The sequence below is a fragment of the Anarhichas minor genome, unplaced genomic scaffold (assembly GCF_050575085.1).
Source record: "Anarhichas minor isolate MPS153535 unplaced genomic scaffold, ASM5057508v1 ptg000033l, whole genome shotgun sequence".
NCBI classification, from domain to species: Eukaryota; Metazoa; Chordata; class Actinopteri; order Perciformes; family Anarhichadidae; genus Anarhichas; species Anarhichas minor.
In genome coordinates this window covers 12,142,978-12,159,079 of record NW_027466479.1, presented here as the reverse complement: position 1 = coordinate 12,159,079, position 16,102 = coordinate 12,142,978, and positions in this window count along the sequence as shown.

Sequence of the window (16,102 nt, the reverse complement as noted above, 5' to 3'; positions counted from 1 at the left end):
CTAAATTGTCAAGTTAGTCGTATTCAAGTATTTGCATTAAATCATCATGTTGTTTATTACATAATGCAACAGTGCTGCTGACTCTCCCCTAATGTTTGAAGGTTTCAACAAAAGCAAATGAACAGTTATGCGACGAACACGTCTGGCTGGCTCTCCGTACTAAGGCGCTAAAGGATGGCATTAAACTTTATCATCCTTGTTTATTACCGATTAGCCAGCCAAGAAATATTTCACTGGTGTAAACAGATTGAGAAGCTTAAATTAAAAAAAGATGTTGATTTGAATCCAGGAAGAGTTTGTTGTTCACCAACTGCCACCGAGTTTAATTTAAACAAACAAGAACAAAACAGATCATTTAGTCATCATATGGTGTCATCAGTTATTTCAGTTAACATGAAAACAGGTAAAACGTTGAAACAGTGAAACTTCAAGAAGCACATCATGGACGGATTTTGTCATGTATTGTTTTCATAATAACAAGGAAATGCTGGATTCTTACTCTGTGTGTGTGTTGTGTGTGCCACGTGTTTACAGCCCATGTAAGTGTTTGAGTGCCTGTGTATGCATGTCTCACCTCCTCCTCACCCTGCTCCGCTGAGAGATGAACAGATGGACACAGTGGTGGGGTGGGGGGGTTGGAGGACGGAGTCTATAGCGAGGCGCATAGACACAAAAGGAAGGAGTTCTCTATCTCGTCTCCTTCTTTCCACGGAACGCGAGACGCCAAGCTGTGCCAGACTAACAGGTGATACAGAGGTGTCTTCGAGGGAGCACGACGGTGGGATGACGCAGATCGAAACGGCGACATTGTGTTCGAGGAATGACACTAAAAAGGCACACAGGTGGCACAATTGTGATTAGCAAGGCACTCACAAAGGACTCTACAAGGAGGCGATATAACTGCAAAACTGACATGTTTACATTACAGTATATGTTTATGACTAATTCAAGGATATCATGGTGACGCTTGCTTCCATTTTATGCTCCGTTTTATTTTTGCAGGATGTGGACTTTCTAGAAAATGCGGCTCTGGCTTGAGAACAAACTGTAAGTAAGGCCTGTACAAATAAACCTCCATATACACCAGGCGACCATGTAGAAAAGACTCCAACCATAAATGTGATAAAACTTCTGCCGCAAAAGACTTCAAAGTGAAAGGTCAGATAGCAGGTGATTGGAAGGTTGACACCCAGCAAAGATAAGGCCTGCAGAATGATGAAGAGGGTTCGTTTACAGGACACTGTAAGGTGAAGCGACCCCCCCCCCCCCCCCCCCCCCCCCCTTTGAGAAAATGCAGTACACTGTTTTGCTTGGAAAGTTAAGAAAAAGCTAAACAAACACAAAGTTTACCAAAAAACGAAACATGCATGCAAGGAGGTCTTGGAATTCCAAGTGAAACTCATGAGAAAGATGACTCATTTTGGTTGACGTTTCCTTTATGAACCATGATCCCTGGTTGAATGTGAATTATAGTAATGTCTTACTGGTTTGATTGGACTAAATAAGCGTGTATGCAGAACCACAGGGCTTTTCAAAGGAAATGTGTTTCTCTGGCAACATGAAACTTAACCAAGCCAAAGAAAAACTTGAGCAAAGCAGCAACTTGATATCAAGATCAAACCAAAACTGAACAAACCCAAACATTCATGAAAGCATGAACGTGCTCAAGCCAGCGGACAGAGATGTGTGGGTCTAAAAAAAGCAACAGAAGACTGGAGATGTAAAAACATGTCAGCAAGGATTTCTTGTCTTGTTGCTTATTACACTGCAAAGCCAAACAGTTCTGTCTCAGATCTATCAGGCCAACAGCCAGGCAGATCTGTAAGCTGCGTGTTTACAGTCAACATGTGCCGAACTCATGCGTGTGTTTTCATAAGTACCAGCATGAGTTGAGTCACTGTTGTGTTGCAACAGATTCTCGGCTCGACATGCAATTACAGCTTCTGTGACACCTTGTGTAAATACCATCACTGATCCTTCACAGTAGTGTGCCGATGCGAGAGATCTTGTCTTTAATGCATTCTTCTCGTTGCATTAAGTCAAAGTTATTTAGCGTGAAAACTTGGACACTTATTACCCAGAATCCTCATAGCTTTTTTTTGTGACTATTTTTTAAAGTTTCAAATAATAAGTTGTAATATATAGACACGCATTGGCCGAGGCCATTTAAAAAAAAAAAACAAAGAGTGCAGATTTAGGAAAAACTTTGTGTTTACTGACTATTATTGGCCATATACTGTCTGTCTTTATCCTCCTTTCTCCCTCCGTTTAACTCCCATCCCATTCCGACTCTCTCCACCTACCTAACTCTCTTTCTTTTATCTCACATTCTGTCTCTACAATTCTCTTTCTTTTCCTCTCTCAAGGGCAGAGGAGAGGAGGAGAGGCAGATTCAGCCGTGTTCCACCAGTGATCTGCAGACCAAGCAAATTGAGTAATTGCATGGAGCATGTGTCATCAGGGAAGGTAATATTTTCATGTAATTGGCCGCGTGTGTGTGGATGTGGATGTGTGTGTGTGTGTGTGTGTGTGTGTGTGAATTTCAAACCGTTCTATAATAAAGATAATAATAAAGATATTTGTCTATATGAATTTGTATCTATTAGTATAAATGCTCTGCTGAACAAAAGTGTTTAAATGTCTGTGTTTTTTCTGAAACATACAAGCTGGTGTAGCTTTATGTGTCTTTGTATACACGTGTTTACTTGCTTGTTTACATGCTTGTTTGCCTTCTGTGGTTGTCCGTCAGCTTAGTTAAATGGACAGACATATCCGGCGTGCGCTCTCTGCCTGGAAGTGGATCTGATGGGTTTTTCCTGTGACTGTGTCAGCTCCGCTTTGCTCCGACAGTCTCCTCAATTTGAGCAGGAATTAGATTTACTTCCCTTTGCCAGCGCCGGCCTTTCATCAACAGATACGAGGCGGCGAGATTATATTTGACAAGTGCAGCATAGGTAAATACATGAGAAGATCTATCATTTTAAACTTTTTTTATATCTGGCAATGACGAGGCATAAATCCTGAGGAAAACAGTAAGTGTTAGAAGGGTGTCAGTAAGCTGGGAGATGTCTGAGGGACACTGAAGGACGCATACAGGGAGCAGCAGGGAACTGTGTTCACTCTCCAGAGTTCAGAAAGAGTAACAATGTTTCAGCGCGAGCACTTTTGAATATTGTGTGTAGAAATAAATGTTAGGACGATGAATTATCGGGAGATCGGGCTTTGCTTTTGTGAGTGACTCTGATTCAAGTACAATTGTTTTACCACCAAAGTTAATATTACAATAAATTGTACCACTGAACCACTGGTTCTCCTCACACCACAATGCGATTTGTCACCACTGCTCATTATGTCTCCTCATTCCTGCCTGTTCTTGGTTCCTTGGACACCTAGCAGGCCCACAATAATAGGACTGTGCTCCGTCATGTGTGTATGATTATGTAATTCAAACCCGATCACTGTCAAAACCAGCAATGGGATCTATATTTCCTCTTATTATACTTGACCCAGTTTGGCCACTCATGTGACCTCATGTTGATTAAACATGACATGTCACTCCAGATTGTATACAGAGTCTATTTTTGAAAATCCAATTTCTATACTATTTTCTCACAAGCTGATTCGCTAGCTGGCGTAGAAATAGCTCTTTATGGTCTTTATGTTATCATAACAATCTCTTAAGTGATCATAAAAAAAAAAGTACTGAAGCATCCCCACTGAGAGCCGTAAAACAATTTAACTTCATATAAGTGGTGATCAGTTCCAGATACGAAATATTTGATATGCAGATGCACATACAGCATGTGAGGGCATGTCTTGTCAAGAAACAAAGATGTATTACTTGAATTCCTCGCCATTAAAATATCCCAAGTTTTGCTCAAATGGGGTCACGGCGTGATAGGCTATCTGTAAGAACAAGGGATGTGAAAGTGAGTCATTTATAGTAAGCTGAAGGGGAAACAGAGTGTTATTTTGAATATCTTCTGCCATACAAACACCTCAGAGCAATATGGGTATCATGTGTGAAGAGGATGAGTTTAGTTCCTGTGGCTTCATGACTTCATTCTGAGCTGAAAACTGATCCTCGGGGTCCTGATTCCAAATTCTTTCGGTTCTGGCAAATTCAAGTCACCTTATGAATCTTCTTCACTCCTCACAACACCCTTATGTTTGCGATTGTGATCTAAACATACTTGTTCCATGCATCCACATGGGTATTCTCTATTTTTACATCAAACACAAGCCGATGTCGACGCCATTACTGCAGCGCTCGCTGCATCGGCCTCCGCAAGGCCTCGTTTCTTATCTTGTTTTCCACAGGGGAAGTACGAGTTGTGAATTGTTTAGCTCAGCCTCTGCAGATAGCTATCATCCCAGACGCTATTTGCTCGCAGCGCTGCACGGGAGCCAAGATGGATGCATTAGCGTCGTCTTTTCATTGATGAGCAAAATAAAACTTTACGCTTGACAGTCTGTCCCAAAATGGATTCCTTTGCAACCTGCAGGTATATCTGAGGTACGCTCATAATCCATCTGATGCTGTTCAAGCATGGCACAGCATGGCAGGTTTGCCTCTGGTGGTGAATTCCCCCTGTGCCTGTGTGTGTGTGTGTGTGTGTGTGTGTGTGTGTACGCAACAATGTCTTTGCCTGTGTGGGTAACATATAGATGAAAACAAGATCCTCAGATTAGGTACAGTACATGGGTCTTCAAAGGATGACTCACTGCAGAAATCTGGACTTTTATGTTTTTAATTTTCTAGCATTTAAAAACAAACCTTTTCTTAAAAATGGATTTGTTTTGCAATCAAACTAGACTGGCTCATTTACACTAGATATGTTAAATCATGATGAGATCAAGTGCGATATCATATTTTACTGTCTCAAACATATGACATCTAAATGAAATACAGGAAGCGTTGATGACAGTGTTATCAGGTAGTGACGCGACATATTGGTCATACAATGTGAATTTCCTTGCAGCAGAAATAAAACGAGTGGGAAACATTCTAATCTACACACTCGACAAAATGTGATTATAGTGTGAAACGGTCAAATAATCAGGCTTTTTTTTCTCTCACATTCATACCCTCACACTTGCTCTTTTGGTCTCCCCTGTGCTTGTATGTGTGTGTGTGTGTGTGTGTGTGTGTGTGTGTGTGTGTGTTTGAGAATATATACAGTATGCTAGAACGTTTCATTACACTTAGATGGAGATGTTAATAAGTACTGCCCGCAGGCAATCATCGATTGATCACAGTTTTCTTACTTATTTAGTGTGTCATAGACCGCGCGCACACACACACACAAACATGAGTAATCACACATAAAGGCTCGTATAGGGACATGAAAAACCACCAGCAGAGACATGTAGAAATATACAACACACAAACCCACATCTACACATACACTGAGAATGATAAATTGCAGTGGATGCTGGTTTTGAGACAGATAAGCATGAAGAATTATGCTGATCATTGTTAAGCAATGCACAGACATGGTTCTCCATTGTTTGGGCTCTTAAGATCCAGAGAGCAGCGAGGGAACAAGTCGGCGTTTTGGCAAGAAGACTGTGCGTTTGTGCCTTGTTGAATCATCGTGGGGCTGCTGGTGGCGGAGGCTTGCTTTGCATGCTGCTTAGACGGCTGCACGATCGCTGCGTGTTTGTGCACAAGCACGTGTGCTCGTGCGTCTGAAAATAAATGTGTGTTCAAGGTGTGGATGAGATACCGCAGTGGTTTGACATAATTCTGCTGTGTGATGACACACACACACACGCACACACAGGATGTAGTAAGTGTAAGATAAAGGTGTCTACATGCATTTAACAAGGTGTCTTAAAAACGTGTCTAAAAGTAGAGGAGGTGACAGAAAGGTTCATGTGAAACTATGTGAAGCATTTGTAACGCAGCAAAATCATAGACGATGGTCTGTGAATAAAGGGACACCTTATGTGAATACTACGCTTTAGACTGTATAGGTTTAGTTTTTTAGATTAAGATGACACTTCTTTGGAATGTTGTGGTTTAAAGAGGACTTTACTTTGTCCAGGAGCTCCTTTTTTTGTTGAGCAGCTCTAAAATATGCATCTCAATGATTAGTTACTCAGGTTCACAAACACTTAATCTGGCCTGGATATGCTGTGACTCTTTCTCTAAACGGTCCTCCCCTTAAAGCCACATCATCGTTGCTCAATTTCCCCACATTTAGTCCGGCCACCTTAGCCCCCTTATCGTATAGATTTACTGAGGATAGCCAATAAAATCCTATATCACTTTTGAAACTGTTATCATACACCAGTTGAAATAGGAGTCATTTAATGGGATGTATTAAACGGCCAATTGAAGTGTAACGTGCTATGGTTTTATTTCCATTGTAAGTGATAGTGGGACGTGAGAGCATAAACCCACAGACCATTAAATGAGCTCAATGAATTAATTTCATGCACGCACATGTGTGTGTATGTGTGTGCGCACATGTGCGAGTGTCTCTAAATGATTTAATCTTTGGGGGGGGACATCCATTTGTCTGTGCATATTTAACCAGCGTACCTGGGGGTAGAAGTCCTTGTGTGTTGTGTGCATGTTCATGTGTGTGCTCCTTTGCTGTGTCTCACAGTCTGTCTGTGTGTTTGAAAGGGGCACCATCCCAGAGCCAGTCACTGCCTCCCCCTCATCAACCCGCTAATCACTGTGATTAGTGACTCATTTCATCATTACAGGTTTCATACCACACACTGCTTACCTCTGGATAAGACCATTCCTGGAGAGAACTTCTCACACACACACACACACACACAGGTCTGGCTGTTGATCACACACTCCTCCACCTTCACCGCTGCAGTCTGCCATCCATCACTGTGCCACTGGGGAGAGAGAGAGAGGGAGAAAGGAGAGAGAACGGCAGGAAAAGATGAGAAGGTAGAGAGAGAGAGAGAGAGAGAGAGAGAGAGAGAGAGAGAGAAACAACACAAGAGCGAGACAAAGGAAGGAGTGACCACGTCTGTTTTTTTTACCTTGAGCTGGGCCTCTCTTAATCCCCGGCCATGCACACACACACACACACACACACACACACAAAAAAACGGAACACGATATGTGAAACCAGAAAGCCTAAAAGGCAACCACTTCCTCGAGGGGCAGCTTGTGTGTATGTGTGTATGTATGGCATGGTGGCGAGGTGCACCAGAAACTATATGATGCTGTACGAGGTCAGGTACGAGTGTAAAAGTGTATAGCAGACTCACAGGAACATACACACGCGTATAAGCACTTCAAATTACACGTACACAAGTTTCAAGGTTAGATATAGCCTGCTAGCTGATTTAATGTCATTTAAATGCTTAAATAAAGCAAATTAAACAAAGAACTAATGCACATATTTACTGTGCCATGACATATGATCATCTTTTAAGTATTTGTTTCTCTTTTAGCTCAGGGGGTTAAGTACAAGAAAGTAAAAAGTGCTGAATGTTTTGTTTTTTTGCATTACATTTCAGAATGGCTAAACCAAAACTATACACAGTTGGGTTTTTTTCTTACTTTCTTTACCTTGGGCCTTAGTGCCACCTCCATACAAAAAATGCCTTGGTCTGCTCTAAACTTCAGAAGAACTTCCTCCAGTAAACATCTTCATAACAAAAGCGAAATCAGTCACAACAATGAGATTTGTCTGCGTGACTGTGAGCATGTACACGTTGTGTATATGTGCGCTTTATGCATGTGCAAAAGCATCAAGCCGTCTTTGTACATATTTCCTTTGTTTCATTTCCACCGTTCCGCTGCTCATGTGGTGTGTCACAAGCTGAGCCAAAACACCTAGTTAGCTTTCTTTGATAGCCGCTCCTACGTCTGTGTTTCGATGGCACCTTGTCCAACCTGCTACGAATGATCCAGCCATGCAGGCCCCGACTCTGAACGGAATCCTCCCCGTGTGCCAAGAGACTGTCGAAATAATAACCCCACCTGGGGTCAGAGTACATTAGCAATCTCTTTTACGAGGTAGCATACCCCCAGAGCCTTTCAGAGAGGAAAACCTTTAGAACAATGAAGATTGTTTCCTGGAGGCTCTGAAGCAAATAAATTCAGCCTGTAGGGACCTTTGAAGGGCACATGGCGCTCTCACCGAGCTCCTGTAACTTCTCAGCAGCAGATAAGTGTTAAATTCTAATGCTCTGAATCCCTGCTGTGTAACGCGTGAGGTGTATGCGTGTTTCAATGTGTGCATGGGGGGGAGGTATAGGGACTGTTCTGCGTCATGTTTAAAAAAAAGAAAAGAAAAAAAAAGGAGACATTTTCTGCAGTCTGCAGCATCTCCCCTTCACTAACACTGTTACATGTGCATGTGTGTGTGTGTGTGTGTGTGTGTGTGTGTGTGTGTGTGTGTGTGTGTGTGTGTTTGGGTTGTCAAAGCCTCCCACCATATGGGCTCTTTTACCAGGTGACCCAGCGGACTGCATTACTGGGTGACAGAGATGCACGACGAAGACTCATCTATCTCCACATCTGCAGTATAGACGGGGGCGGGAGGGGGGGGGGGGGGGGGTGGGGTCATTGGAGACTGATAAGATGCAAATTGGTGTGAAGCTCGTATGCAGAGCATTGATTCTTTTCTCGCAGATGTAGTTGAGCACATTACATCAGCTCAAATGAGCTAAAAATTTAAATTGTACCAACCCTTCTTAAGATTTGTACTTTATTTAAATTAGTGTTTTGAATTTTTCACTCGTAATATACTGTAGTAGTAGTAGTAGTAGTAGTAGTTCAACTCACTATTTCTTGGAATGAGCATTAATTTCACTGCAGGAAAGAAAACACATACACACACGCACACACAAACACACACACACACACACACACACACACACACACACACACACAAACATAGCCCCAACAGCAGTTCTCCTTCCTCTCCGCTCGTCTCTCCCACGCTTACCTTTCACTCCTACACAGTCTCTACTCCGATACCGCATGAACATACTGTAAACATGTCAGCTATTTTAAAAAAACAGACTTGTTCTGGCATCCACTGTCTCTCGAGGAAAGATAGCAGGAGTGAATGTCGATCATTCTCTTCAAGAATGAAATAAGGCCATTGTTTCAAGAAGCAATTTTGTTGTTTTGTAAACAAGTATCTTCTCCCAATCCTGACCCTGTTGACCCAACAATTTTGTCTGACAGATGTTATTTTCAGTTCTGTGCACATTCTTCCTGCGTCTGCCTTTGTTTGGAGCCTGAAAATGAGGTGGCAGGGAGCTTCATGTACACTTTGTGTTACTAGGCGGTGTGGCAGCCATCAGCCAAATGATCTCTAGTTGTGATATACATACAAAGCATGCACAGATGTTCCGCTAACCTTACAAATGAATCGTCATGATAGGCTTGTCTTTTTTCTGCAGCATCTTCAAAGTGTGTCCTGAGTTCGAGGCCTCGTAATGGCAAACAGAAAGTCCAGAAAGCAGCCCGTCGGCAAACAAACAGAGAAAGAGGGGAGGAGGGGGAGAGAGGTGAGGGCTGTGGGAGCTGAGTGGGGTGAGAGGAACAGGGGCATGTTTACCTCTGTTCCCTTGAGGCACCGCTTTAGGGATGTGGTGGGGTGGGGGTTGCCGGGGGGGGGGGGGGGGGGGAGAGGGGTGGTTCTTCGTTGGGATGGGGGAGTTCTGTGGGAGACTTCACGAGGGGGTAAAAATTTGATATTTGGGGGAAGTGAAGGTTGTTTAGTCCTCAACTGCCCTCTTATCAACCATCCGTGTGCTGACCACTTCCTCAGACACATTTCCTCTCTTTTTACACACACTTTCACACTTACACTCAAGATGTGTGTGGGGGGAGTGGACATGAAAGGTTGACAGTATTTTGGCCTATACTGTTATAGAATAAGTAGTCAGCTGTAGGTGAAGGTTTTGTAAAAACAGTTCAGTTTATCTCCTCTCTGCTCTGCACTCCCTCTGCTTAAAAATAGGAGTAAAACTTTATAGGATTAATTTCCAAAGTGCTACATAAACCATGGACTTCTTTTAATATTCTGTCTTTCATTTTATAACAAGTAAGTATCATGACTTACGTAGTGAGCTTGTAAAAAAAAGGAGGAAAAATATTAACCAACACTGGAATATGAGCTCATTGGTTTCTGCTTCTAATTTGACTCTATCCACATCAAATTGATGCTTATAAACCATGTTAAAGCCCAGCCCACACCACCTCCAATAGCCCCCCTCACACTGCCTGCAACTCCTCACCCGTCTCTCACGCGCACACACACACACCCCAAAGGCCCCCACCAACAAAGAGAAGGGGGCAGCAGAGGAGCGAGGGAGGCAAAGAAAGGGAGAAGAAGGAAAATGCACGCTTGACTAATTCTTGTATTCAGAGTCGGTAGTCCCTTCCCCTCCCTCTCTTCTGGCCATATGTGTGCATATATGCGTGCGTGTGTGTGTGTGTGTGTGTGAGAGAATTGGCACACTCTAACCTTGACATTTTAGCATCACGGGGGCGATGAATGAAAATGACCACAATACACTTGGGAAGGAGGGAGTGCGGAGGAGGGACGGGAGGAGACGGTAACCGGGCGAGCGAGGTTTAAACGCTGATGGAGTCACGGAGAGAGAAATGTCCATTTATCTATAGGTTTGTATGTGTGTGTGAAGGGGAAAACAGTGTTGGTCTGTGTACAGTTCCGTATGTCTCACCGTGTGTGTCAGCAGTCAGAAGCGGGAGCAGCAGGGAGCGATCTCTGCTCTAAACAGCCTGCCGGTTATTTAAAAGGCCTTGGGGCCTGTGCTAGATTGATGTTGTTTTCTTTCAATCAAGGGCCCGTGTGGGACGCGCTCACACTGCTGGCATAAACACTCTTTACTACTCGAGTAAGGAGGACGACAGGCCCAGACACTGTGTCTGCGTCTGACGGCCTCCTTCTCCATGTCCGTCTGCATCCGTATGTCTCTTTCTGAAGGCATGATGGGAACTTTTCACAAACGTCTCGTTACCTTCACGTAGCAAAACATGTTTCTCAGGGTGTCAACTGGCTGTTTGGGCATGTTTTCCATCAAAATCCATATGCATGCCAACGGCGACGGTAGCTCCCATGAATAGCAACAGCGCATAGAATATGACAGAGATACACTCAACATCTGAGAAGGAAGCGTGGGGATTGGAAAAAAGCGAAGGTCTCAAGCGAACCTTGAGACCATCACCGCCAATGGAATCTTTGGACGAAACGCCAAAGAAAGAAGAGTCAACCGCCTCAGGGAGGAGAGGGAGTTGAGCCGAGATGGAAGCTAAGCTAACCCAACAAGGACCTGAGGCTAGTCCAGTACCCTGCCTGCTGTCCGGGCACAGGAAAATAAACATAGATGAAATAACACTTTATGCGATCATCCCGGATCAAGCTGGACTTGACTGGCGAACCACAGGACAGAGTGCAGGACTCCGCTGGAACAAGAGGAGGTGGACTGTTTACATCAATGATGCTTTGTGCACAAACACAGTCAAAGTTGATGGGTAATGTTTCCCTGAATCTAATTTTTAATACTAAAATGTCAGCTATATTATGTCTCATACATGAGTTTCATTTAAGCCTTGTATCACGCGTGCAGGAATGCACAATGCCACGTGGTTCACGTTGTGAAACTATTGGTTCGGTTTGTGCAAAAATAATAACGCAACAACGTAATAATCATAACTAGCGTGAATAAATAACCAAACTTAGCGGACTTTCTTATGTAAACAACAAGCAAGAAGTCAAAGTTGACTTTTGGTTTGACACAGGATGCGAACAGCAGTCTCCTTCGTGAATGTCCTGCGTTTGTTTGACTCATGCACCACCCTGTGTGGACTTATTTTGTCTTTATGCTCGTTATTACACAAGTTTCAATAGCAGCTGCTACCATATAATACAACACTTCCACAGGCCTATCAACCTTATTTAGTTTGATACATCTTAGACTTAGGTTACGACTGTTTCACTGCTGCTCTGCTTTTTTAAAACTATTGTTGTGATTTTTTTTATTAATTTGTATGTTCTGTTATCATTATCATAATTATTCTGTAATTTTCTTTCTTTTGTGCAAAGCAGCTTAAATGGTTGTTGGTTTAATAAATTCTTCTATTTACATATTTTATTATTCTGCATCACTTTGATGTGAAGTCATCTGAAAAACATCAGCACAGAAAATAAAGTTAAAAGATCTTTATTCATCCAAAATGACCCTAAAATATAATTTTATGTCAGTATCAGTTGGGATATTTGAGGTTATATCTGGTCAGACTGTTAAACAGCCCAGAACTAAATAGAAAGAGATAGAGCAAATTGAACAGCTCCATCCACAAATATAAAATTAAAACACATGCCACTGTTTTTGATCTAAACTTCAAGGAGGCTTTTGTCACTGGTTCATCTCTCCTCAGCCAGCCTGGACTTCTCATGAGATACAGCGCCCTCGTGAGACCAGAAGGCAGTAACCGTGTAGACGATGTGGAAGATTAACAGCTAACTCAACAATGATGTCCTCCTTTACATCCGATAGCCACAAGACACACACACACACACACACACACACACACACACACACACACACACACACACACACACACTTTGTCTAAAGGTAGAAATCATTCACCAGACTAGACTGAGCCCTCAAGGCGTATATACAGTAAAAGCATGAAATGTCTCGAGGTCTGTCAGCAAAAGGCCTCTTAATTTTCCACCAGTAGATATTCTATGAATACATTGTGAGTTATTTCTTTAATTTCCCCAGGCTGTCCCAAGTATTCTCAGACAAATTTTACATTTCCAGCATTCAAGGCAAGGAAGCACAACAGCTTCCTAGTTTTTTTCTTACAAGTGAAAGATTCATGCTTGCACTTTTAAAAGATAAATAATCAATACACTACACTTCTCCCACACACACGCACACACACACACACTAATGTGCCAACCCAGCCCCTCTCTGAATATTGTATACTTAAAGATACCGCGAGACATTGGAGGTAAAACATTGTAGAGTCCGTCTCTCTCTGAATGGTGCTCTGACTTACTGATGTTCAGGAGACAAACTATTTCCACTCCTGTGGGCAGAAAAGTGTCCAAATCTACTTGATATGTATTTGCACAGAAAGTCTTTGAAAAAGAAGAGTACAAATTTAAATATATAAAGAGCAATGGATTTAGCCTGGTATATAGGACCAGAAAAGAGAGCTTTACATACTGTCGGTTTAATTCCACCGATTTTTTAATTGTAAATGAGAAGTCCAGCACTTTCCTCTATTGGCCTTTAGAAAACTACAATGTACTGAAATAAAGGGAAATTAGACACATAGGTCAAGAAAAATGTACAATTAAGAGCCACATTTCTAAAGGTTTTTCTTGAGGAGATGATTGCATTCAACCATACACCACACCAACTCTTATTCTGATACACGTGACATTAAGACACTACTAATCCAGTGCTTCATCAGGTACAAATACTTTCTCCACTCCAATGAAATTTACCTAAAAAGGGATTGAATAATTCCACTAGGTATCATTCATCAAACATTTCTTGGGTTAGTGACCAAGCCAGGAAATATGTAGTCCCACGCAACCCACAACACGCATAGCGTTACTCACGGCTTACTTTCCATGGCTCCTCCCACTTCACAGTTATACAGGGTGTTGCAGGAATGAAAGCTAGGCCAACCCCATTGGATTTTGGATTATTGAAGAAAATAAACTCTCTAGCAAACACAAGGTTATGATACTATAAACAAACTAGCATTTACACAATGGGGCTGTGAAGACAGACTAGTCAGCCTGACTTTTCAGCAAAAGCATTTTTAAGAAGCATAAAAGCTTCAAAATTCACAAGAGGACGTATTTTATATCGTAAAACAAATCATGAAAAATATCTTTAGCTTATATAACCCACCGACCTTATTTCAGGCATCTAACCAAAAATCCATTTAAAAAAAAAAAAACATTAACTTAAAGAGAACCGGAAGGGCAAAAATGCTGACTCATATCCATGTTTGAGGACTCATTCCTGCACAACAGAGTGGATATACGATTGGCTGGAGTTACGTAACCACAACGTATTAAGGAAAAAATGCACAATTTCTTGTGATTTGAACAAGTGCAGATAAACTTTAAATTTTATTTTCATGTAAAGACACAAACTTAATGTTTTATTGTTAGTTTCAGACTATGCTACATTTACATCCACTCAGTTCTATCTTTTTCAGTGGCTATACTACCGTAGAATGATTTGAATTAATAGTTTTCAATTTGTATTAATTAATTTGTGTTAAAACAAGTCAAATTGTGCCCTTTCGCCATCCGTGTTCACCCCTGAGGGCTGCCGTCCTATCACGTTTATCACCATTTGCACTTGTAATGTATGAAGGGACCCTCTAATGTACATATATTATGATTAAACTGCTGTGTGTTGGGGGACAGAGAGTAGATGCATCACACCCAAAGTTACTGATACAGTGCAGGAGGAGGGCTTCTGCTGAGGACATGGCTATTCCATTATCCCCATCTTTTACATCTCCATGGCAACTACACCAACACACACAAAGTCACACATAATTGTCTCTAAAGAGCAAAGAAGGAAGCGAGTATAACTCAGTTTACTTGTGACACTGCTGGATCTCGCCCCTTTGTGATTTCCAGCCAATTAAGTAGCTGTGGTGCAGAGGCCAAATGAGAACAGTTACTATTATCCGACAGCTTACCGACCTGCATGTTACAGTTACTGCCAGCAGAAATCCAGAGGAAATTATTACAGTCGTGGTGGAAAGCAACTAGAACAAATTATGGGATGTGTTGGATGAAATGGCTTGGGTGGAAGCAGTAAGGTTGGAGACACACACACACACACACACACACACACACACACACACGCACACACACACACACACAAAAGCACCTCCGTCAAAGAAGTAGCCTCCGTGCCTTTTTCTTTCTCATCGACCTGACCTATTGATGTACTGAATGTTGGAAGGCTGAGTCAATAAACAAGAGGGAAAGCTTTTTGAGGAGAGAGTGACTGAAAGAGTGTATCCACATGCACTCCGTCTTACTGTGCGTGCATTCTGCAAGCGTCTACCTGCATGTTTCTCTTTCCTCTCTCTCCCTACAGTGACTTTGTACGTGCACCGTCTCTTTGCTTCGACTCACATATCCCGTCCTCTCGTCTCCTCTCCCGTCCTCTCGTCTCCTCTCTACAGACTCGCAGAGCTGAGTCGTTAATGTTTAATGCTCACTCAGGAAGCAGACACGCTCAGCAAGGCTTGTGCACGCACACACACACACACACACACACACACACACACACACACACACACACACACACACACACACACACACACACACACCTCCTGCATCCCCCTAGCGACGCCATCCTCATTACCAGCCTGAGATTTGACCTTTCACCCCTGGACCAGATGGCTGATGTTTTCATTCTGGAGGGAGGAGAAATTAACCAGGAGTGGTTCCATATCGCACTGCGTCACAAGGAAGGAAGGAGGAAGAGTGTGTTGGAGGATGACGGGGGTGTTTGTCTTTCAGCAGGGGGATCACATAGAACTATTGCTGAATCAGGAAGGGTTATTGAGCATTTATAGATGTTTTGTGGATCCCAAGCGTTTTTTTGGAGAAACAGATTGTTACTAATGAGAGGAAACTGCTTGTTCACCAGCAGAGTAGATTTTCTGATTTTCTGACCAGTTTACAAAGGATTCATGACTAAATTAAGGTAAATTGTTCCTAGATTTAAACATAACTGTCAGTATGAAAGTTGCCCTTACACACTCTCAAATCATCCATTGGCCTGTAGGCTTTGCTGACTCCAAAAACTGAGACAAAGTCCGGATGAGGGTGCAGGTCTTTGCCACTTCACACATCAAAAGATTCCACAAATCACACACACCGTGGATAAACGGCAAAGTGCAAATGGGATTGAAGCTCAGCAGGCAGTGATGTGTGAGGGGTGGCATTGTGTGTGTGTGTATGTGTGTCCTGAGAAAGAGCTCTAGAAAAAGAGTGAAAGCAGCAGAGAATTCACCGGCACACACGTGCATGTCCGTGGGTAGCTACCAGTGTGCCAATGGCACCCTCCGGTGGTG